Source organism: Meriones unguiculatus, chromosome X (assembly GCF_030254825.1).
Source record: "Meriones unguiculatus strain TT.TT164.6M chromosome X, Bangor_MerUng_6.1, whole genome shotgun sequence".
In the NCBI taxonomy this organism is placed as follows: domain Eukaryota; kingdom Metazoa; phylum Chordata; class Mammalia; order Rodentia; family Muridae; genus Meriones; species Meriones unguiculatus.
This window is the reverse complement of record NC_083369.1, coordinates 58,431,517-58,457,780: the sequence shown is the minus strand read 5'-3', so window position 1 is coordinate 58,457,780 and position 26,264 is coordinate 58,431,517. Positions and strand designations below refer to the sequence as shown.

The 26,264-nt window shown below is 43.2% G+C and overlaps 1 pseudogene; it reads right to left on the bottom strand.

Annotated features, from left to right (window-relative positions):
• Positions 1-3,871: 3,871 nt before the first annotated feature.
• Positions 3,872-20,971, bottom strand: LOC110544198 (nuclear RNA export factor 2-like; annotated as a pseudogene).
• Between the last annotated feature and the right edge of the window lie 5,293 nt (positions 20,972-26,264).

Below are 26,264 nucleotides of genomic sequence, written 5' to 3'. Positions count from 1 at the left end.
TGAAGAATGGATGCAAAAATTGTGGTATATCTATACAATGGAATATTGCTCAGAAATGAAAAATAAGGAAATCATGAAATTTGCAGGTAAATGGTTGGACTTGGAATGGATCATCCTGAGTGAGTTGTCCCAGAAGCAAAAAGACACACATGGTATATACTCACTCATATAGACATACAACATAGGACAAACCCACTAAAATCTGTGCATCTAAAGAAACTAAGCAAGAAGAGGACCCTAACTAAAACACTCAATCCCCATCCTGAAAGACAAAGAGGATGGACATCAGAAGAAGAAGAAAGCAGCAAACAACCTAGGAACCTGCTACAGAAGGCCTCTGAAAGCCAGAAGAAGAAAACAGTAAACAAACTAGGAACCTACCACAGAGGGCCTCTGAAAGCCTCTGCCCTGCAGACTATCAAAGCAGATGCTGAGCCTGATGGCCAGCTGTCGGGCAGAGTGAATAGAATTTTATGTAAAAAGTAGGAAATAGTAAGAGCTGGAGAGGACAGGAACTCCACAAGGAGAGCAACAGAGCAAGAAAATTTGAACACAGGGAACTTCCCAGAGACTCATACTCCAACCAAGGACTATTCATGGAGATAACCTAGAACCCCTTCACAGATGTAGCCCATGGCAGTTCCGTGTCCGAGTGGGTTACATAGTAATGGGAAAAGGGACTGCCTCTGACATAATCTGATTGGCCTGCTCTTTGATCACCTCCCCCTGAGGGGGGGAGCAGCCTTACCAGGCCATAGAAGAGGACAATGCAGTCACTTTTGATGAGAACTGAAAGACTAAGACCAGAAAGGAGAGGAGAACCTCCCCTATCAGTGGACTTGGGGAGGAGCATGCATGCAGAAAGGTGAGAGGGGGGAAGAGGGAGTTGCTTGTGGGGGGATACAAAATGAATAAAGTGCAATTAATAAAAAATAAAAACAAGTTAAAAAATTAAATATAAATAAATAAATTTTAAAAATATATTAATTAAAAAATAAGCCAGTGTTAAAAAAAAGAGAACTTCAGACCAATTTCGCTTATGAACATTGATGTAAAAATACTCATTAAATACTTGCAAACCGAATCCAAGAACACATTAAAGATTTCATACCAGAGCAAACAAAAAGACTTTCACAAAGAAAATATTGTCTTGGATATCATGACAATCAGATTTCTATTACAAACAATCCTGAATGATATGTATAGTTGAAATGAAGATAAGGATAACTGATAAAACAAAAACGATATTTTTAATTAAAATTTTATTTTTTATATTAATTATAGTTTATTCAGTTTGTATCCCTGCTGTAGCTCACTCCCTCATTCCCTCCCAATCCCACCCTCCTTCCCTCATCTCCTCCCTGCTCCTCTCCAAGTCCACTAATAGGGGAAGTCCTCCTCCCCTTCCATCTGACCCTTGTCTATGAGGTCTCATCAGGACTTGCTGCATCATCTTCCTCTGTGGCCTGGTACAGCTGCTCCCCCATCAGGGGGAGGTGATAAAGAGCCAGCCACTGAGTTCATGTCAGAGACAGTCCCTGTTCCCCTTACTAGTGCACCCACTTGGATACTGAATTGCCATGGACTACATCTGAGCAGGAATTCTATGTTCTAAACAAGAATGGTCCTTGGTTGATGTATCAGTCTAAGAAAAGATTCCTGGGCCTAGATTTTTTGGTTCTGTTGCTCTAATTTTTAAACTGCTTAAAAATGTTCATGTACAAACCCAAAATACTGTAATACTACAATAAACTATAAAAATCATGACTGCACCAATATGTGAAATAGTGTTCAATATGAAATATGTCAATTGCGAAATCAAATATTTTAATCTGTGAATTAAAGTAAAAATATACCATGAAAAAAAAAAAAGATTTCATACACCATTACCAAATAGGCTTCATCCCAGGCATGCAGGGGTGGTTCAACATTGAAAATCCGTAATCCACCATATAAGCAAACTGTAAGAAAAAAAAAAACAAAAAACAAAAAAAAACATGATCATCTCCTTAGATGCCAAAAATGATTTGACAAAATCCAACAGCTATTCATGTTTAAAGTATTGGAGATACCTCATTCAAGATGATCTTTTCTAGATCTCACCATTTCCCTGCAAATTTCATGATTTCCTTGTTTTTAATTGCTGAGTAGCATTCCATTGTGTAAATCTACAACAGTTTCTGTATCCATTCCTCCATTGAGGGATACCTGGATTGTTCCCAGGTTCTGGCTATTAGAAATAAAGCTGCTACAAACATGGTTGAGCAAAGGTCTTTGTTGTGTACTTGATCATCTTTTGGATATATGCCCAGGAGTGGTACAGCTGAATCTTGAGGAATCACTATTCCTAATTGCCTGAGAAAGCGCCAGATTGATTTCCAAAGTGGTTGTACAACTTTACATTCCCACCAACAATGGAGGAGGGTATCTCTTTCTCCATGTCCTCTCCAGCATGTGTCATCACTTGAGTTTTTGATCTCAGTCATTCTGATTGGTATAAGGTGAAATCTCAGGGTCTCTCAGGGTCGTTTTGATTTGCATTTCCCTGATGACTAAGGACATTGAGCATTTCTTTAAGTGTTTCTCTGCCATTCTATATTACTCTACAGAGAATTCTGTTTAGCTTTGTACCCCATTTTTATTTGGATTGCTTGATTTGTTGCTTTTTAACTCCTTTAGTTCTTTGTATATTCTGGATATTAGTCCTCTGTCAAATAAATAGTTAGTGAAGATCCTTTCCCAGTCTGTAGGCTGTCATTTTGTTCTGACAACAGTGTCCTTTGCTTTACAGAGATTTTTAGTTTCATGAGTTCCCATTTATTGAATGTTGCTCTTAGAGCCTGTGCCTGTGGTGTTTTATTCAGGAAGTTGTCTCCTGTGCCAATGAGTTTTAGGCTCTTCGCTACTTTTTCTTCTAATAGATTTAATGTGTCTGGTTTTATATTGAGGTCTTTGATCCACTTGGACTTTACTTTTGTGCATGCAAATGGTATGATCTAGAAAAGATCATCCTGAGTGAGGTATCCCAGAAGCAGAAAGACACACGTAATATATCTCACTTATAAGTGTATACTAGACCGATAAGATAAGATAAACATACTAAAATCTGTATACCTAAAGAAGCTAAACAAGAAGGAGGGCCCAGGGTAAGATGATTAATCCTCACTTAGAAAGACAAATGGGATAGACATTAAAAGTAGGAAAAAACAAGAAACAGGACAGGAGCCCATCATAGAGGGCCTCTGAAAGACTCTACCTAGCAGTTTATCAAAGCAGATGCTGAAGCTCGTAACCAAACCTTGGGCAGAGTTCAGGGAATCATGTTAAAGAAGGGGGAAGTAATCATGTTAGTAAGCCCTGTAGAGGATAGGAGTGCCACAAGGACCAAATATATCTGGGCACAGTGGTCTTTTCTGAGACTGTATCTCCAGCCAAGGACCATGTATGGCTATAACCTAGAACTCCTGCTCTGACATAGCCCGTGGCAGCTCAGTATCCAAGTGGGTTTCTCTAATAAGAGGAACAGGAACTGTCTCTGACATGAACTCTATGGCTGGCTCTTTGACCTCCCCTCCCCCAATGGAGGAGCAGCCTTGCTAGGCCACAGAGGAAAACAATTCAGACAGCCCTGATGAGACCTAGGTTCTCATGAACTAGGGTCAGATGGAAGAGGAGGAGGACTTCCCCTATCAGTGGAGTTAGAGAGGGGCAGGGAGGAGATGAGGGAGGGTGGGTGGGGATTGGGATTGGGAGGAGATGAGGGAGGGGACTACAGCTGGGATAAAAAGTGAATAAACTGTAATTAATATAAAAAATAAAAATTTGGGGAAAAGTGTGTGGACAAGAGGAAGATGACATCCTTCAGCTCGTATTACATCATTTGTTTGAAGAATTCCTTTGGGATCTTGCTCTTGGTCTAGAACAATGGAGATGGGATGTCAGAAGCACCCAGTGACCCAAGTTCTATCCCTTGGTCACCTAGACTCCATCTTGCTGAAAGCTCAGAAATACCCATCTGTGGCTCATTTGATTCCCAGAACTCACCTAGAGCATAGGGAAGGCCTCAGCAGCTCTGTTATAGTCCTACTTGTTGTCCTCAAGGTACTTCAGGTAGGAGAAGGACATTACTACCACAAAGTAGATGCACTGGCCACAAATGCCACCACTTTTCCTATGCTACACATTTTCTGGGATATGTGTGTCAGATTTAGCACCATAATAATAGTAAAGAAAGTCCTGGTAGAACTCAGGGGAATTTAAGCAGTAACAGGGTATTCCTAAGAGCAGTGAAACTTAATACCTATCCATCATTCCTTTTAAAAGAGAAGCTCAAGAAAATCAGAGATAGAAATTCAAAAACAAATTCTCCCCCATAATTTTATATTAAAATATGTGACATATCTCAGGATGTTCACTATTTTACGTGCATATCCCCAGTCATTTTTTTTTTTTTAGTATATGCACAAAACTCTGTGACAATCCCAGTTTCAGTTCTGTTGCTCCTTAAGTGCTAGAGCATAGTCCCTACTCTCCCATGTCTCCCAGGTCCTGGCAACTTCTACTGAGCTTTCCATCACTACCAACTTTCCCATCCTAAATATTTTTAATAAATGGCCTTTAACAAATAAAATGGACTTAGGCGATTGTCTCCATTCACTTAGCCTAATAGTTCCAAGTTTCAAACATGTCAGAATATCAGGTCCATATTCACGTTTATTGCTGATCACTATCCCCCTGTGATATGTACCATATTTATGTAACCATTCATCTGCAAAAAGACAGTTGAGTTGTTTTGCCTACTATAAATAACACTGCTATAAACATACAAGTTTTGGACTAAATATGTTTTTGCTATTTGCTGTTTGTACTTTGCAGTGGAATTATTAGGCCATGTGGCAACTCCATGGTTACATTTTGAGAAATAATATGACATACCCCACCCTCAACTCACCCCAATTCTCCTTCTTTTCCTCGCCCCTCTCTATTTCTGTTTCTCACTGTGTCTGGGTCTCTTTCTGTGTGTGATTTAGTAATCTCCTATGCATCTCTTAATCCAACAAGGAAGGGGGTCCTCAAGATCAACCATGACGTTCTGATTTACATTTCTCTAATGATTAATAGTGATAAGAGAAAAAATATGTATTTGCTGGCCATTGCATATCTTCTTCAGAGGAACAAATGTCTGTTCAAATCCTTTCCCCAGTCTCAGTTGTGTCATTTGCCTTTTTACTGCTGTCTACTAAGTATTCTTCCTGTATTCTTATGTGTTCTGCATTCCGTTCTCACATTCTGTCTCATGCCTTTGCACTTCACTGACAGCGATGGGGGATACACTGATTTGTGATGAAAACCAATTTGGCAGCTTTCGTTTGGCTACTTGGGCTTTTGGTGTCACAACAATTCAAAGAATCGATGAGACCAAGAGCTGGTTCTTTGAGAAAATCACCAAGATAGACAAACCCTTATCTAAACTAACTAAATTGCATGAGAGACACTATCCAAATCAGCAAAATCAGAAATGAAAGGGGGGCATAATAACAGACACTGAGGAAATCTAAAATTAGGTCTTACTTCAAGAGCCTGTATGCCACAAAATTTGAAAATCTAAATGAAATGTCATCACCAACAATATTTGGCTGACTAATTCAAGGCCATAAAGATTTATACCTATGTTTTGTTCTTTGGGCATTGGAGTTTGAGTAACAATTTTGTATCCTCAGTCTATGCATGGCCAGTGTTTGTTCAGGGTATGAGGGTGTAGGAAATCAAAATTTACTGTTTTTGACATGAACATCCAGTTCTCTCAGTACCCTATGTTCAAAAGATACTATTAGTTTCTATGGCAACGTGACAGTTAGACAGCCTTGGTAATAATCAACTGTCCATCAGTGTGAGAGTTTCTTCTGTATGGGCCTAACAACCCTGTAGCACTGATGCAAACACCACATAGCCATATTCAATGGAGATTTGCAGCTGGATTTTGAGGTGGATTTTGAAGTGCCTCTTTTTACTTTGTTCTTCACATTTGAAGCTGTTTGGAGTAATGCATGTACACTGCATTTCCACATGAACGTCAGGATCACCTTGTCAATTTAAAACTGTTTAAATTTGAGGTTATTTTATGGATCTATGAGTGATTTGTCCATGTGCATACCTGCATGCATAGCCTGTAAGTACCCACTGAAGCCATAAAAGTGTTGGATCCCTTGAAACTGGAGTGACAGACATCTGTGAGATGCCATGTTGCTGGTGAGAATTGATCCTGAATCCTCAGGCTTCTTAAATACCCTTAAGTGCTGAGCCAACTGTCTGTCAGTTTTTGCAAAGAAACCAGTTGGTACTTTGAGAAAGATTTCAAAGAAAGTGAAGATTTCCCTGGATAGTACTGGTAATGCCATATTTGTGAACATGGAGATTCCTTTGCCATTATTTAGGTCTTTTTTCATTTTTTTTTAAGACACATTTTTCAGCTATGATCGTATGAGCTGGGGGAGGAGCACAGATGTGGGTGTGGGTGAGTACACACAGATGCATGTTCCAGAGAGTGTAGGTACATGAGGACAATGGTGCATGTGTGGAGGCCATAGGGCCATTCATGTGGTGTATGGTCCTGACACTTGTACAGCAAGCGATTCTACATATAGACACATCTCCCCGACTCCCTTTTGGTACATTTGTGGTGAAGTATTTTACTCTTTTGGATGCTGTTCTAAATGATCTTGCTTTTCTAAATTCACTCTTTGGTCATTTGTTGCAAGTATACAGAAATGCAATTGGGATCTGTACATTAATCTTACATCCTTCAAACATGCTGAGCTTGCTTATTTAGGGGTTTAATGTAATGAATTCCTTTGGATTTTCCATTTGAGAAGTGGACTATCTTTAAAAATTCTTTATGTTGTGAGCCACGTGATCGTCTCGCCAGCAAGAACGCACACAGACAACAGGATCCTTCTGCAGCAGGCTTTATTATATGAAAGGAGGGAGACGCCGAGCCCCGAAGTGGCGCTGTTTATATAAGCCCTGGTCACACCTAAGTGACGTGAAGTGACGTGTCATACCCTGATTGGCTGCTCACTCATCACCCCATCTGACAGCCCGGGCTCGGGCAGTGGCTTGGCGCGCTTTTGCAACTCGCACATGCGCTCTAGAGGTTCTTTACAGTTCTGAGGGCGGATGTCAGCGCCATTAGATGGCGTCTGAATCTCAGCTCTCCACATCTCCCCCTTTTTGTTTTAAATATAGCAAGTCCCCTTCTGCCGACGAGGTGCTGTGCCAATTTATTTGAGAGCATTACCAACGTCTGAGCCTGGTGGAAGGCAATGCTCAGCCCTTACCCGTCATTGGAGCAACCTCCTCACAGCGAGGCTGTCCTGTCTTAGGTGGGCGGAGACTTATTTGCACTCTTCCGTCACTGACTTTCCAGACCGTTTGATTTTTATACTCATGAGGAGACAACATGGAATTGCACTCATCCCCGTGCAATGGGAACACGTCCCCGGGAGTACAAGGGCTGCTAATCCAGTCTCATCCAATTTTGTGGCACTACAACTACAAAGGCAGAGGTAACCTTGCTGTTTATCATTCTTTTAACATGTAAAGCCAAACCTCGGGAGACGAGCCTTGCTCTAGGGCTGCTAGTGCTTGTGCGATCACCACCTTGTCACGTTTTTGTTGGGTTTTGAGTTTGCAGAACAACCAGAGTAAAAACACTAAGCCACAACATAATGCTGCACCAAACATTCCAGCCCCCACCCATTCTTTAAAATAAGAAAAGGTGGAAGAAACCCAGGATAATAAGCCATCTGTGAGCGATAAATCCACTCAAGTAGAATTAGTGGTCACCACCGCCGCCCTTAGTTCTTCAAGTAGTTGCAGGTATATTCGTTGAAAGATTATCTTCAGCTGCCATGAGCTTTTGCGTGAGGCGCTCCGGTACCCAGAATGGATTGTTTTCTTCCTGTGGAAAAACACAGACAGCTCCCCTGGATCTTATTAAGATAGGATCCGGGCCTTTCCATTGACCAGTCAAGACATCCTTCCATTTGACCATTTCCTTAGGCCTATCAGGCTCTAAGCAGTAGCGATCAGCCGCCAAGTGGCCCTGACTGTCCAAATTTAAAAAATTGAGAGTAAAGAGTGCCAAGGAAACAGTCACTCGTGGCACTGAGGGCAGAGCCTCCTCGACTTCCCCTTTTTGTTTTATTAAGTAGGATTTTAGAGTGCGATGAGGTTCAATAATACCCTGTCCCTGAGGGTTATATGGGAGACCCGTTAGGTGGGTCACTCCCATTTGATGACAAAACTGTCCAAATTTCTGAGAAGTATAGGCTGGCCCATTGTCAGTTTTTAGAATTTTGGGCTTTCCCCATGCACTCCATGCCTCCAGGTAATGTTGAATAACATGGGCTGCCTTTTCTCCAGTCAGGGGAGAAGCAAACATAACTCCAGAGCAAGTATCAATGGAAACATGCAAATATTGAAGTTTACCAAAAGTTGAAATGTGGGTAACATCCATCTGCCACACTTGTAGCGGACAGATTCCTCTGGGATTAATCCCAACATGAGGCATAGGTAAGAACTGACAACAATTTTGACATTGGGTTACAATATCTCTAGCTTCCTTTCTAGTTATGTCAAATCGATGATGCGGTGTTTCAGCTGTCACATGAAATTTCTTATGAAACTCTTTAGCCAATTCCAAATTTGAGACGAGGGCAAATGCAATCATCTTTGTGGCTCGATCTGCTAGGTCATTTCCATGGGACATGGGTCCCGGTAGACCTGAGTGAGCCCTAATATGTGTAATATAAACGGGATTTTCTGATAATTAAGGCAACCTGAATTTTTTGAAAAATTTTTGCAAGCTTGCTAGATGCCTTGATCAATCCAGCAGCCTCTAAGATTTTGGTTGCATTTACCACATAACTAGAATCAGAAACAATATTCTTGGGCAGTTATTGTTCTGTAATATGGCTGCCGCCAAGCCGGCGTTGATAAGCGGGCCTCTGAGTCCTCGGCAAACTTTTATCCAATCTGTTAGTCCTTTGCTCTTTCTGGGGGTAATGACTGCCTTGCATTCTGGTGAAGCATTCTCATACACCAGTTGCTCTATCATTGGTCGGACCCTTTCCGGGACTCCAAATATTCTGCCTGCTGCGTCTGTCATTCTGGCCACAAATTCTGCGAATGACTCCTAGGACCCTGGATAATTTTTGTTAAATGGCCCTAAGTCCCACCCTTCTTTGAAAGGGCCTTCCATGCTTTAATTGCAGCAGCAGATATTTGGCTGTACGCTCCCCAATCATAATCTGTCTGTTGCTGAACATGTGGACCTTGTCCTGTTAGTAGCTCAAATGTCCAGCGTCATTGATTGTCTTCTGCATTGGCATCAGCCCTATCTTGGGATTGACAGGCATCATGCCATAAGGCTTTCCATTCCAAATTCACTCCCATATTAGGGAGGGCAGCTTTCACTACAGTCTGCCAATCATTTGGGGTCATTGCTGTAGAGCCTAGCCTCTCAAGCTGCATAATTGTGAAATTAGCATCCACCCCGTACTTATTAACTGACTCTGCCAGTTCCTTGACTAGAGGGTAATCTATAGGTATGTGGACACAGCCTCCCTCCACATCTTCAAATACTGGAAAAGTCTGAAAAATTTTGTATCTATCTTTTGTTGAAAAGAAGGAATCAGGACAGTGCCTCCTGGTGTAGGGTGGAGGAGCACTAGAGACAACGGGAGCGGCCGACTGAGAAAGTGCGCCCTTCCTGTTCCTCATACTACTTTGCTTCCGATACAACAGTAATGGCCGCTCATCCGGGTGGTATCGTTCTTCCTCATAGCGGGCTGCTTCCCCCTCTAAGTCCTCTTCCTCAGAGGGATTCAGCTGCTCAGATTCAGAGCTATCAAGCCCCAAAGCCTCCAATTCTTTTATCAGATAAAGAGGCTTCTCTTTTGGGTTTCTCCTTCCCTTCTCACCTTTCTCTTCCAGGGCGTCTTTTCCCTTACCTCTCGCTCCTGCAGCTTTATCATCTGCAGAAGGATCTTTTTTCTTAGAGACGTCTTTATTTCTATCCATTGGGGCCCCTAATCTTTTGTCACGTTCTGTTTCTGACATGCTGTCTTGTATCTCCTCTAACACTCCCTTAGTGCCTACTCTTAGCTTTTTGTTAATCTCTTCCCTTCCGAGGTCGCCCTCAAGCTTGTACGAAACCAAAAGAAAGAGGACGAGGGCAACGGTCACAACAGGGAAAGCAATAAGGGCTTCTGCTAGCTGAAGTGAAAGATGAGATAAATCAAGACCAAACGTGCCTCTCAGAACTAACCTCGATGCTGCAGTTCTGAATCCTCCCCAGAAATGGAGGGCCTCCTCAGCACCAGCTATGGCAGGCTCCCTGCTTCCCGGGTGGTTCGATCCCGGGTTTCGGCACCAGATGTTGCGAGCCACATGATCGTCTCGCCAGCAAGAATGCACACGGACAACAGGATCCTTCTGCAGCAGGCTTTATTATATGAAAGGAGGGAGATGCCGAGCCCCGAAGTGGCGCTGTTTATATAAGCCCTGGTTGCACCTAAGTGACGTGAAGTGACGTGTCATACCCTGATTGGCTGCTCACTCATCACCCCATCTGACGGCCCGGGCTCGGGCAGTGGCTTGGCACGCTTTCGCAACTCGCACATGCACTCTAGAGGTTCTTTACAGTTCTGAGGGCGGATGTCAGCGCCATTAGATGGCATCTGAATCTTAGCTCTTCACATCTTTACCTCTACTATTACAAAATCTGACCTTCTTTTTTTCAGTGTGCTTCTCTAACGCACTTTTTAAGGAGCAGAAGTAAATATAAACACATTTTGCTTTTTACATGTTGTGTGAGATCCATTATTCTTTCCAACTCCAGCCCCACTACCATCCTGTCCACATTTATAGCACTCACTGACTTCTGAGGTGAAGAAAGCCTGCACCATTCTTTGCTGCTCTTGAGAAAGGAGGAGCTTGAAGGTAAAGCATGATGTGGGCAAGGGTATGGTAAAGGCACCCTAGATCTCAGCAGGGCTTGGATTCATCACAAAAAGTTAGTCATTGGCAATGCAAAGGCTAGAGGAAAACCAGTCCCTGAGCCAACTGGACAGGTGAACAATCTCCTCACTGACCCAGACAGGATCCTCTTTAACCAGTGCTACTCAGCATCTGGATTCTTCCTATGTGCCTGTGTGGCCTTCCTAGTGAAATCTTTTGCTGATGTCCCGAGAACACCACCTCCTTCAAAGAACTGTCTACCAGCTTCATGGGATTTGGAGATTTAACCCCCATGCATTTAGCCTACACAGTAGAAAAAGGATCTGGTTACCCTCATTTACCATTTTCAGAGGAAGAATCAGAGTCTCCTAGAGAGATGAGTTAATTGGGCCTAGGTGACAGTGGTTGTTAGGGTCAGGAAGTAAACTGGTATTCTAATCCTGGAGCTCCTCTTAACTGCTAGGCTATACGGCCTAGGATAGACTGCTCTTTGGATCTACCTCTTGGCCTTCCAATATACTGAAACTACCCCTCCAATTCCCAGGGAACAGTACTACCACACTCTCACACTGCTGGCACCAGGATGGGGTGAGAGTGCCAATCCACAGCACTTATTCTGAATTGTTGCCATAGGTAACAACGAAGGTCTGAGTGAAGGCATTAACACATCCTTGAGAGCTGCTCTCCACTTCAAGGACAAGAAACAATAAAGCATTCTTAGAGTTACACATGTTTTGCATGCTCACAGAACATTCCTCAGTCAGGGTCTTATGCTGAATGGGCCCAGGACCTACTATTATCTTGGAGTCAGGTATCTGTGGTGGGAATGGGGAGAGGGCCAGGCAAAAAGAGGAACAATCCACTCCTATTGATTGGTCTCCTGCCATATTCTGGACCTTGTGAAAAATAACTTCCAATGTTTACTTGGGCTGTTTCATGTCTGTCTTGGGGTGGGGTGTCATTTAGCACCATTTGCAAATGGGGAAATGCAGAGGTTAAACAACTGGCCCAAAGTAACAGTGTAAGGATTTGGAATGAGAGCCAACAAACACTACAACCTGTGTGCCCTCCCTGACCCAGGAGCTGTGGAGCAGACAGGCACAGACCTCATTTGTTCAGACCAGGATGGTCTGTGGGCAGGGTTCTGCGGGCAGGAGAGCACAAGAGAAAAGATACGAAATAAGGAGAACTGGGGGAATGCTGAGAGACACACATCCAGGTCATGAAGGAAGAAGGGATCTAGGAGAGGGTTCTACAAATACTCAACTTCCTTGAACAGCCCACTAATAGAGAAGCAGATCATCATTCCTGAAAGGGAAACACTACGTGATCTCAGGGTCCTGCTTAACTTTCTAACCACATAGGAACATGGCTCAGTGCCGAAGCTGGTGCTCACTATATGGAAACAGATATCTACCTGGAAAGAACTGAAGGTTTGCAGGATTTTGCACAATGCCATGAGATAGTCCATAGCGTCTTGTTTTGTGTTCTTCAGCAGCTTCCTCTGAATGTCTATAGAGGAGTGAAGAAGCAAAAATCAGGGACTTGTTTATTATGCACTATGATCATCTCCTTCACATCCCAAGTTCATGAACTCTACCAGGCATTCCTCATCACACAGTTACAGAACTCCTTGGAATTCTTCATATCCCTTTCATCCTTGAAGTAGCCAAATAAGGCACTCCTAGGAGAAAAGAATCTTTCGTGAGGAAGCCAGGCAGTGCAGATGCTTCCTGGGAGTCAGTTGTGTCTACTTGGTTGTAGGAGTGGGAGGTAGATTCACACTGCTCCAGAACAGAACATGAGCTGTGATACTCACAGATCTGGATCACTGAGGTTGAAGACAATGGTCAGTGAGAAGCAGGACTGGTCATGGCATGCACTGAGGAAACCCTGCTGTTCTCCATAGTCATCGATCAAGTAGTACCTATTGGGTGTGGAAGTGGATAAAACTGTTTACTTAAAAAGGCCTGTGAGCAGACCTGTGCTAAGGTGGTCCAACCTAGCCAGCTCCTTCCCTTCCTTGAGGTTCCATGTGCACTTAATCCTGCAGGAATTGGCATACTTGCTTCTTTATGGCCTCAGAGCCCTTGAAGCTTTCCTACAAGGCCATGGTAGATGATGCTTCTATTAAGCTTTACTGGGAACACCATAAATCTCTCTTGCTTGCAGGGCTTCATTAAACGGTGCTCTTCAGTGTCCATTACAGTTGAAAGTGGTAACTTCCTGCAATCCTGAGAAGAGGAAGAGAAGGCTGGTAATGCATGCCAGGGGGGTAGTATTAAATGTCCATGAAGAGGAGGAGACACAAGGTGAAACCTAGACCACGTGTAAAGGGACCATGGAATTCCCTGGGCTGTGAGATTAAAGAGGGTGTTTGAATTGTGGGGTACTGTAAACCTCTATCATTTGTGATTTGTAGGAGTGGGTCTCTGTGTGTGTGTGTGACTGTATGTGTCATGTAGTTTGTTTGTGTGTGTATACTTATGGGACAACACTCAGATTAGTTTTTTGGAATCCAAGACACTGAAAATAGATGGCCGTCCTAGGCAAAAACATAATCTAGGCAAGATATAAACAGGCTGGGATTGAGTGTGGAGGTCATTTTTGTGAGGAAGATATGACAATTATTAAGGCAGGAATATACCAGGTGTGACAATTCCTGAAAATAGTCTTGGACTGCACTGTTCAAAAGCAAAAGCCACAGAAGTGATTGAAAGTTCAGATTTGGGCAGTTCTCCCCTGCCCCCACTCCACCATTGGTGCTCCCTCCAGTTCTCTTCCAACCACTTACCCACTTCCCAATACCTGGGTAGCTCCCACTCACAATGCACTGGTCCCCTTCACCAGGGCCGCAAGAAGCCACATTGGGAGCCCAGACTACAGGAATTCCTTCCTCTCCCTGCCTCCCTTCCCTTTCTGAGAATCTCCAGAGAAGGCCTGGCCACTTTGAAAGGTGTCCAGAATTCTTCCAGATGTTGAGAGATGAAGAGAGAGCCAGGAATCAAGATGAAGAAAAGAGATGTCACGGGGTGGTAAATGGTGACACAAAAGGAATGAGGGGCAAGGGAGATATGTGAGAGACAGGAGAGAAGAGGCAAAAGCAACAGACAAAACAATTAAAAGGGAATAAGAGATTCTGGTCTGGTGTAGCAGATGAAGGTAGCAGGAGAGAAAGGGACTCACCTTCTGCTGCCTTTTCCTTTTCTTGTGCCTGTCTATCCCAGGGCCTCAAAGAAGGAATGAAAACATTCATGCTACTGAGTCGGGTACATACTGTTTCCTTAGTGAGATAGGAATAACAAGCCTCCCTGGGGGCAAGAACCATTTTCCAGAAGCTGAAGAAGTGGTGTGTGAATACCCACCTCAGCCTGGGCTACATGGCCTATGGTCTTTCCTGAGGAATCAAGTTGCTTGTCTCAGGCTACCCAAGGCTCCTCTTATACGCTAGGTAGGTAGGATGGATGAGGAAGGTAGCTTGGTCCATAGGTAGGGTGAGAAGGGATGGAGGTCTCTAGGAGGCCAATCTTTTCCTTTCTACTCACCCTCTTTAGCCCTGTTTCTTCCCCTCCTGTTCCAGGAAGCCTTCAGCTCCCCAGTTATAGCCCACTCCTGGATCCCTGATTTAGAGAGCCAAAGTTTTGTCTCAAGGAAGACAGAGATTTCAGCAGTAGTACAGAGGAAGGGATGTCCACGTCAGCATCATCCATGACCTCAGCCCACTGCCTGGGGCAGGACAACCTCTAGGGCAGCCTGGGACTCATGGGGGGCATGGACATTCAGGAACAAAATCCAGAGGCTCCTCTCAGGACTCGGGAGGAGGCCTGGTACTGTCGAGGTGCACAGGAGGGCCTGCTGAGGAGACTGAAAACTCACACAAGCTAAGGAAACAAAGCCCATGTTGGGTGAGGTGGGGCAGACAGGACAGAGCAAAGGAGGCCTGTGAGCAAGGCCTAGTACAGAGACAGGGGAGAGAGCTGGCCCTGTGGTCCTCCCAGAGGACCTCCTCCCCTAGGAAGTCAGTCAGGCCACCAGGGGGCAGGCAGGGAGGTGTTGGCATGTATGTATATACCTTACCTAGGCAGTATGGTCTGGGAAGGTGCTGCACAAGGGGTTGTCTTCTAGCCAGAGCTCTTCCAGCTTCAGCCCTTTCATCTTCTCCAACTCCCACTCTGTCTTTAGCTGAGAAAAATGGGAGAGAACCGGCAAAGGTGCCATTTTGTAAATATAAACATGTTTTTGTTTTGATCCCAAATATAGGATATGGGACTGATTCGGATTGTCCACAGCAGCAAACTATTTGCCTGGTGCAGGCACTGTGAGGGGTCCTTTGCCAGCTGCAGATACTTCAAATCTGAGGACTCATAGAAGGAATAAAAGCCAGATCCCAGAGAGAGAAAGGAGCTCTGAGAAAGAAGAAGGCTGCTGGCATTCCCCCAAGCTGCTCTTGATTGCTCTTGATGTAGTTTGATAAGAAAAAGTCAGCATGTCTGGTTTTATGTTGAGGTCTTTGATCCACATGGACTTTAGTTTTATGCAGGGTGATAAGTATGGATCTATTTGCATTTTTCTACAAGTAGACTTCCAGTTAGACCAGCACCATTTGTTGTAGATGCTGTCTTTTTTCCATTGAATGGATTTGGCATCTTTGTCAAAAATCAGGTGTCCATAAGTGTGTGGATTTATGTCAGGGTCTTCTATTTGATTCCATTGATCCACCAGTCTGTTTCTATGCCAGTACCATGCAGTTTTTATTACTGTTGCTCTATAGTACAGCTTGAGATCAGGGATGGAGATACCTCCTGAAGATCTCTTACTATAGAGAATTGTTTTAGCAATTCTGGGTTTCTTGTTGTTCCATATAAAGGTGAGAATTTTTCTTTCCAGGTCTGTAAAGAATTGTGTTGGTAATTTGATGGGAATTACATTGAATCTGTAGATTGCTTTTGGTAAGATGGCCATTTTTACTATGTTAATCCTGCCAAGCCATGAGCATGGGAGATCTTTCCATCTTCTGATATCTTCTTCCAATTCTTTCTTCAGAGACTGGAAATTTTTTTCATACAAGTCTTTGACTTGCTTGGTTAGGTTCACACCAAGGTACTTTATGTCCTTTGTGGCTATTGTGAAGGGTGTTGTTCCCCTAATTTCTTTCTCAGCCCTTTTGTCCTTTGTATACAGGAAGGCTACTGATTTTTTTGAGTTAATTTTGTATCCAGCCACTTTGCTGAAGGTGTTTATCAGCTGTAGGAGTTCCCTGGTAGAGTTTTTGGGGTCACTCAGGTATGCTATCATATCATCTGCAAATAGTGATACTTTGACTTCTTCCTTTCCAATTTGTATCCCCTTGATCTCCTTCAATTGTCTTATTGCTCTAGCTAGGACTTCAAGAACAATGTTGAAAAGATATGGAGAGAGTGGACAACTTTTTCTTGTCTCTGATTTCAGTGAGAATGATTTAAGTTTCTCTCCATTGAGTTTGATGTTGGCTATAGGTTTGCTGTATATTGCCTTTACTATGTTCAGGTGTGTCCCTTGTATCCCTGATCTCTCCAATACTTTAAACATGAATGAATGTTGGATTTTGTCAAATGCCTTTTCAGCATCTAAGGAGATGATCATGTGGTTTTTCTCCTTCAGTTTGTTTATGTGGTGGATCACATTGATGGATTTCTGTATATTGAACCACCCCTTCATGCCTGGGATGAAGCCTACTTGGTCATAGTGGATGATGTCTTCTTGGATTCGGTTTGCAAGTATTTTGTTGAGTATTTTTGCATCAATGTTCATGAGGGAGATTGGCCTGAAATTCCCTCAACATAAAATCAAGAAGAAGAAAGAAAAAGTGGGGAACAACCTAGAACTCATTGGCACAGGAGACAACTTCCTGACCCGAACACCAACAGCACAGGCTCTAAGAGCAACAATTAATAAATGGGAACTCATGAAACTGAAAAGCTTCTGTAAAGCAAAGAATACTGTCCTCAGAACAAAACGACAGTCTACAGATTGGGAAAAGATCTTTACCAACCCTGTATCTGACAGAGGGCTAATATCCAGTATATATAAAGAACTAAAGAAGTTAAACAACAAAAAAATCAAGTAATCCAATTAAAAAATGGGGTACAGAGCTAAACAGAGAATTCTCTGCAGAGGAATATCGAATGGCAGAGAAACACTTAAAGAAATGCTCAACCTCATTAGCCATCAGGGAAATGCAAATCAAAACAAACCTGAGATTTCACCTTACACCCATCAGAATGGCTAAGATCAAAAACTCAAGAGACAACACATGCTGGAGAGGTTGTGGAGAAAGAGGAACCCTCCTCCGCTGCTGGTGGGAATGTAATCTTGTACAACCACTCTGGAAAGCAATATGGCGCTTTCACAGACAACTAGGAATAGCGCTTCCTCAAGATCCAGTTATACCACTCCTAGGCATATATCCAAAAATTCTCAAGTACACAATAAGGACATTTACTCGTAGCAGCCTTATTTGTAATAGCCAGAAGCTGGAAACAGCCCAGATACCCCTCAGTGGAGGAATGGATGCACAAATTGTGGTATATCTATACAATGGAATATTACTCAGCAATAAAAAAAACAAGGAAAGTTTGCAAGTAAATTGTGGGATCTGGAAAAGATGATCCTGAGTGAGCTATCCCAGCAGCAGAGGGATGCACATGGTATATATTCACTCATATAGACATATAATACAGAATAAACCTACTAAAATCTATACACCTAAAGAAACTAATCAAGAGGGAGGACTCTTGTTAAAATGCTCAATTCCTATCCAGAAAGGCAAAGAGGCTGGACATCAGAAGAAGGAGAAAAGAGGGAACAAGTCAGGAGCCTCACACAGAGGACCTCTGAAAAGCTCTGCCCTGCAGACTATCAATGTAGATACTGAGACTTATGGGCAACCTTTGGGCAGAGAGCAGGGAATCTTAGGAAAGAAGTGGGAAACAGTAAGATCTGGAGAGGACAGGAACTCCATAAGGAGAGCAACAGAACCAGAAAATCTGAGCACAGGGGTCTTTCCTGTGACTGCTATTCCAACCAAGAACTGTGCATGGAGATAACATAAGACCCCTACAAATGTAGCCCGTGGCAGTTCAGTATCCAAGTGGGTCCCATTGTGATAGGAACAGGGACTGTCTCTGACATGAACTGATTGTCCTGCTCTTTAATTACCTCCCCTGAGGGGGAAGCAGCATTACCAGGCCACAGAAGAGGACAAGGCAGCCACTCCTGATGAGATCTAATTGATTAGGATCAGAAGGAAGGAAAAGAAGTCCTCCCCTATCAGTGGACTTGGGGAGGGGCATGCATGCAGAGGGTGGAGGAAGAGAGGGATTGGGATGGGAGGAGGGAGGAAACCAAGGGGGGGATACAAAGTGAGTAAAGTGTAATTAATAAAGAAAAATAAGATAAAAAAGAAAAAGAAAAAGTCAGCAATATCCTGAAATGAAGATTGGACTTCCCCCAAGGAACCTGACAACCCTAACCAGGAAGTAGCTAAAGAGAAATCTACCCTTTCTTGCCACTAATCTTTCTCTCCTACCTGGTGTTGAGGTGTTAGAAGGAATTGCTGTGGAGAATGGAGAAAGAGGCATTAAGAAACCCAAAATAAAATAGTATAAAAAGTAACACCTACAGTGTCCCAAGCAAAGACAGTCATCTGTGGTTCAGGACCCATGCTCCCCACACATGGGTTGCTTTGCTGGTCTAATGCTGTCAAGTACCACGGTCTATACTATGATCCAACCTCATCCTCAAGCTCTTCTTTTCACCATGTTTTTGGAGAGGTTCAGGATCTTGAGTTGGGATTCCATCTCTACCCCATCAAACTGGCTATATAACTGGAACAGTTTGTTGCTGCTCAAATTCAAGGATAGCAGCTTTGGGGAGCAAGAGTTAGAGTGATCCTTACTGTCAAGATCCTTGGAGGCATATTTGCCCTGCACTACCACCTTTCCAGCCCCGCTCCCAAACATCAACACCTCAGAGAACTCCTCTTAAATGGTTTGAATGGTGGAAGCCATGCAGTTTCTTTGATTCATAATCATGTCTATGTCATGAGTCATTAAATCTTCAAGAAGAGGAGAGAAAGGAATCAGAAGGTAGAGAGGGGTCTATCTGAACCAACCCCAGCACAGACCTCTCCACAGGCTATGACATGTATATCTTCTTCCTAGCCAGACATACATACATTGCTGTCAGCCATACCTGAGTCAAAATGGAGCTTTTGTAGGTACAGAACATGCTAGAAAACATCATATCTTTTTCTCATGGTCATTTGTAAAGACAGAGACACAGAGTGTGGCTCTGTGGCATTGTGTGTCATAGTGTTGGGGACATCGGAGACTGCAGGGAAGGAGAGCTGTGTCTGGGAGGTGAACATACACCATGCTTACAGACTGCTTTACCTTTAGGTGTTTCATTTGTTCTCCTGTGAACCTATGCTGCACATAATAGGGTACATCTGAGGTAATGACAAAATAGGTATTTGTGGAGGAAAAGAGTACAAATCAGGAACTCTAATCCCAGAGATGCTGTTCTCAGTCCCTGGCCTGTGTCCACCCATGCCAGAGCTAGGTACCGAGAATGCCTCCAGCACACACCTCTGACAGTGCTCACCACACATCTTATAGCTGACATTCTTCAACACAAAGGCAACGCTAGCACCCCAGACAAAGAACTGGGTCCACTGTTGGTCACACTGGAACTACACAGAGGGAGATCAGAAGTGGAAGGGTCACTGACCCCTCCTGAGCCTGTCTTCCTACTCCATCCCCCAAGCCGTCCCAGCAGACTACACTGTCCTCTCTTACATCCACTGCTGTTAAGGGCATGCTGCAGAGGCTGTGGACAGATCTCACTAGCTGTTTCTTGTCAGATTTTCTCCCATATGGACTCTAAACTTACAAATAAGGAACAAGAGGTAAGAGATATCATGGAATCTTGGAGGAGAGCAGACATAGTTCAAATGTTCTTTTGTGACCTTCTAGCTGACTACAAAGATAGGACCTCTGAAACAGTTCCTCATTTTGTGCAAAAAAAAAAAAATCTCCTAGACCTCCACTCTATTCACACAGTATCTCTTTTCCCTCCAGGTAACTGACTTGCTCACTGTGATCTTCCTTCTCTTGGATTTCAGAAAGGCCTAATGCTGATATCATTAAGACAATCACAACCTTGAACCAGATCACCAAAGTGGCATCTTCTGTGACCTGCCCCATTTCTCTCCTTTGAGGTTTATCATCTCTCTGTACTGTGATATGGATTTGGTCTTCATATGTTCTTCCTCTCTACTCTTACATCACACAGCATAAGGTGTGCTATGAGAGGGATAGGGACTGCCAATAAGTGCTAAGAAACTCTTGTATGCATCTTCCCTCCCCTCCCTGGTAACACATGTACAGTTGTGATTTCTCAGCCACAATGTCCACATCTATGGAACCCCAGATCTGCAGTTTCCCAGTGAGAGAAGATCATTGGGGAAGAGGAAGTGAAAGAATTGCACAGTCCCAGGCCTGCTTACCTACTAACCAGGCTGCCTGGTCACTTACTATCTAAGTGATGGATTCCAGAAAGCATCTCTCATATCCACATTTCCACCACAACTCCAGGATTTTGAAGGCAGAAGCATGTTCCCAGTATGCTCAGAATGACTGGTCCTCTTGCCAGTATAACCCAGAAAAGAAACCCCATCTCTTTTACTTCCTAGAAGAACACAGCAGTCACCACCATAACATTATGAAATAAGAAATGGTGCAAGTTTAGGAAACACATCTGTGATCCATTTACCACATACTACATCAGGAGGTGGCACCATGGGAGGGTAATTAAAGTGCCAGTCTTTCCCAAAGGACCAATCACAAAAACCCAGTGGGCAAACTCCTGGCACAGTCACAGCAAATAGCTTGCAAGAAGAAGGGGCCATTTTGGGCCTTTTAAACACAGTACAACATGATTTATGAGAAACACTGGTTGGTGTACTTGGCCCATAGTTTACAACAGATGCAAAGCACATAGCAGGAAGCTGACCTAACTGGCCTTGTCCTGGGATTCTCTAATTAACACAAAGGTTTGAAAACCTACCCTTGCCTACTCACTGCAACAATACAAACACTCACTGAACTGACTCTGCCACAGTTAACAAGCTCTACATTTCCTTGCTGTTGATGTACAAGCTTTACTGGAAGTGGAGAGTATGGCAGTAGCCTGTTGAACTGTCACCAGGTTACCTGATTGCCATCCACAATGCTCTGGTTTGAGCTACTCCGATCACATATCTTCTCTGTCTGGCCTACAGTACTTTCAAACATGGAGGACTAATCTTCCTAAACCCCACACTTGTGTTACAAAGGCCTGAAACAGAAACTGGAATGGTATCAGACAAAATTTCCAATTGTACTGTAATCTGGCTGTTAGATTCTTAGTCTGAACTCACTAGAGTCATAAAAATTATTGTTTGTAGTTGCATGTCTCCTAGGTGCTGAGGTATGTTCCACAAGCTAGAAGGGTCTCTTTTTTCACAAATGCTTCAAGCCAACTGAGAATTAATCTAGTGTATGCCTGTTCTTTGGTGGAACATTCTATGTATTCCATTTAGATCCCCTTACTGTATAAGGTTCTCAGTTCTTCTGGCTCCCTGCTCTCTGTCCAGCAACTCTAGTGTGTAGGTGTTGAAGGACTCACCACCATGGCATTAGGTATTTCTCCCTTCCTATTCACCAGCATTGTTTTGTGTACTCTTGGGGCTCTTTTATTTGCTACACACACACACACACACACACACACACACACACACACACACCACTCAGAATTCTTAAGGATTTCTTCTGGGTTGTAGGAAGGCCCCACTTTGCCTATCATCAACAAGAGACAGTTTGTTTAGCAATGTAGCACTAGTTGTGTTGGTAAAGATTTCTTGGTGAGGCCCCCCTCTATTCAAATTCTGGAGTTGTTCCTCCACCCTATTCCCCTCTCTAACCTATACTCTCCCACCAAGCTTTCCTCCTATACATTTGATTCAACAGCAGGTGGCAGCCTTGTAATGCTTTCTGTTTTCTGTTTCTTCACTGATTTATTATATCTTTGCTTTTCCCTGGATTATGCCAAGGTTACATTTGCTTTTTTCCAAGCTAAGTAGGTTTCTCTTCTACAGAACAAGAAGAGTGCTTTGGTTTTGTAAGGCAAATATCAAGTCTTGCCTCACCCTCTCCTCAAAGCCTTGCAACTGGGTATTGAAGCCCATCCTGTTAAAAGATCTGTGAGTCTATGATATCCAAGCAAAACAAAACAAATAGCAACCAAAGACAACTTTATACATGGCATTAGGTGAATGTTAGCAAACCAAATCATTTTCCTGGAAGTTCAGAAAGCACAAGAAATCCTCGGTTGGAGATTGGGCAGTAACAGAAGGGGGCATAGTAGAGCCACTTTCTCCTAGTTCTGGGAGCCTGAAATTGTACATTTCACATATGACCCCAGAAAGAGTTGAGAACTGTGGCGGACTGAAGAAAATAGCAGACAGTGAGAAACCAGATAAAAATCAGATGTTCTGGGTGCATAGCATCCATACATGGAGAAGGATCATTCTGAAGACTGCTTCCAAAACATGGCTACTGTGGGGTTGAGGAAATTTGAGCTGCCTAACAATCATAGCATAGATCCTATCTTTTGCAAGGCCTTCTATGGTGAATCACAAAACACAGAGGGAATAAAGTGAACAGGTGCATATGAACTCTATGGAGAGGGACACTGAGGACAACATACGCATTGGTACCTATGTACTTACTGACTGCCCTAGTTCCCTATCCCTGACTAGTGGAGGTGCCAACAGAATCAAAAGCAGTAGATAGCAAATATACATACACACACACACACACACACACACACACACACACACACAAGCACGCAGGCAAGTACACATAGATATGCATCTGTAAAAAGTGAACAAAAACAGTAAAAATATTTAATAAATCAGATAGTCCACTTACCCGCAAGCTTTCTTATGCATTAGCTGTTCCTACAACACAAAAGTAACAGTGAACCTCTTTTAGGACACCATGAGTGTTTTTCAGCTCCTGACTGTGTCATTCTGAGCTCTGTCTGCAGTACTGCCAGGCTGCTGAGGACAAGCACCTCTGCTACAGTAGGATGAGACTAAGGAGATAGATGGTCCAACATTTGAGCTGCAGCAACAACAATTTCTTGGTTTGGAGCACAATGGAGACTTATTACCTCCCCACAGAAGTCCCATGAAAATTAGGCCCAGTGTTAGGTCTCAAGCTTGGGGCAAACGATTATGGTGATTATTTAACATATCAAAGCAGACACTGTCTACCAGTTTCTCCCAGCATCCTTCAGTCTCTATTTGCTACCAGGCCCTCCTGGATGGCATATCCCACCCCTTACCCTAATTTCTCCAGCCTAGGCTCCGAGAGTCCCTTCCCCTAGCTGCCCTTCCTTATATAATTCAGTTACTTTGCTTATCTGTGGTTGCTTTGGCACTGTTGTGGATATAAGAAACACTTGGGTCTGGCATGATACTAGAACATATACATATAGAAAGAAGACAAAGTCAACCAGGTTATGGAGAAAATTTCTTTAGGTGTACATTTAAAACTTTTGGGAGAGCAAACAGAGGTGGAAGGTTTGGATTAAAGAGATTTGAGCTTGGGAACCTCCATTCACCTGAGGGAGCCTCCATTTACTCAATCACTGGTAGTAATTAAAAAGGCTTTGCTTTGGATCTGTCATGTAAGAAAATTGAGGCCAAGTTTGGTTACAGAAGTGTGTAAGCTTAGCAGCCCTTAAAGCAGGCACTAGGTGTAGAAATCTGAAATTCCCCACAAGACATGCTCAAGGAGAATCTGGAGGAATGGACAAATGGACTATTCCCATTGGGCAGGTAGGAGTCTGTGACCTGTCAAGGCATCCGAAGAGTATGGTTTGACTCAGTAAATTGGTACAATCTTTTCCAACAGCTCATCAGTGTTGGCCAGAGACCAAGGGCACAGTTGCCCATAATAGACACGGTTTACCTAGCACTAGGATTTTCATAGACAAGCAAGATAGGTAGGGAGAGAAACCGTGCCAGTAGAGGGAAAATCTTACCCAAGGGAGAAGATGGTCCTAGATGAAGGATTTGATGTAGGTTGTCTGTAGCGGTAGGAAGCATTTGCCCCAATGCGAAGTGAAAACTCACAAAATAGCTGGTGTTGGGTGTACAAATGTAGCAATCAGTAGCCAGGAATTGATACCATCCAGAAGGGAAGAGTCACTGACCAGCTGGTGTTGGATGTAGGAATGTAGCAATCAAGTAGCCAGGAAAGGGATGTCCCAAAAGCAGGGAAAGGGGAGAAATACCATACTCTGAGATAGGCAATAGATGCAGTACTTACTGGAGCCCAATTGACCTGAGAGGTGGATTTCCTGCAGCTTATAAGAATTAGTTTCAAGGAGAAAAAAACTTTATGCATGTTAGCATCATAATTGTAATTTGCAGTGAAATATACATTACGGAAAAAGGTACTAGACATACACATTTGTGTTAACAGCATAAGTATTCTTTTTTAATTTTAATTTTTTATTATTAGTTACATTTTATTAACTCTGTATACCAGCTGTATCCTGCTCCCTCATTCCCTCCCAATCCCACCCTCCCTCCCTCATCTCCACCCTGCCCCTTTCCAAGTCCACTGATGGGGGGGGAACCTCCTCCCCATTCATCTGACCCTGTTTTATCAGGTCTGCAAAGTCCTCCTCTGTGGCCTAACAGGACTGCTCCTCCCTTGGGGGGTGGGGAGGTCAAAGAGCCAGCCACTGAGTTCCTGTTAGAAATAGTCCTTGTTCCCCTTACTATGGGAAACCAATTGGTTACTGAGCTACCACGGGCTACATCCGAGCAGAGGTTCTAGGTTATATCCATACATGGTCCTTGGTTGAATGTCAGTCTCAGAAAAGACCCTGTTCCCAGATATATTTGGTCCTTGTGGAGCTCCTATCTTTTCCCCATCAGACTAACTCCCCTTCTTTCATATGATTCCCTGTACTCTGCCGAAGGTTTGGTTATGAGTCTTAGTGTCTGCTTTGAAACACTGCTAGGTAGAGTCTTTCAGATGCCTTCTGCAGTAGACTCCTGTCATACGTTCAATGCACATCCCATCTGTATTTCTAAATGAGGATTGATCATTTTACCCCGTGTCTGCTTTCTTGATTATCATTTTTAGGTGTATAGATTTCATTATGTTTATCATATCTTATAGGTCTATACTCCATGTTTGTCTTTCTCCTTCTGGGATATTTCACTCAGAATGATTTTTTCCAGATCCCACCATTTGCCTGCAAATTTCATGATTTCCTCCTTTTTGATTGTTGAGTAGTATTCCATTGTGTAAAATTTCTGTATCCACTCCTCCGTTGATGGACATCTGGGTTGTTTCCAGGTTCTGGCTATTACAAATAAAGCTGCTATAAACATGGTTGAGCAAATATCCCTGTTGTGTACTTCAACAAATGGTGCTGGTCCAACTGGATGTCTACATGCAGAAAAATGAAAATAGATCTATACTTATCACCCTGCACAAAACTAAAATCCAAGTGGATCAAAGACCTCAACATAAAACCAGATACTCTAAATCTGTTAGAAGAAAAAGTGGGGAACAACCTAGAACTCATTGGCACAGGAGACAACTTTCTGAACAGAACTCCAACAGCACAATCAATAAGAGCAACAATCAATAAATGGGAACTCATGAATCTGAAAAGCTTCTGTAAAGCAAAGGACACCATCATCAAAACAAAACAACTGCCTACAGATTGGGAAAGAATCTTCACTAACCCTTTATCTGACAGAGCTCTAATATCCAGTATATACAAAGAACTAAAGAAGCTTAAAAGCAGCAAACCAAGTAATCCAATTAAAAAAATGGGGAACAGAGCTAAACAGAGAATTCTCGACAGAGGAATTACGAATGGCAGAGAAACACTTAAAGAAATGCTCAACCTCATTAGCCATCAGGGAAATGCAAATCAAAACGACCCTGAGATATCACCTTACACCCATCAGAATGGCCAAGATGAAAAACTCAAGTGACAACACATGCTGGAGAGGTTGTGGAGAAAGGGGAACCAACCCGCCTCCACTGCTGGTGGGAATGTAAACTGGTACAACCACTTTGGAAGTCTATCTGGCCCTTTCTCAGACAATTAGGGATAGTGCTTCC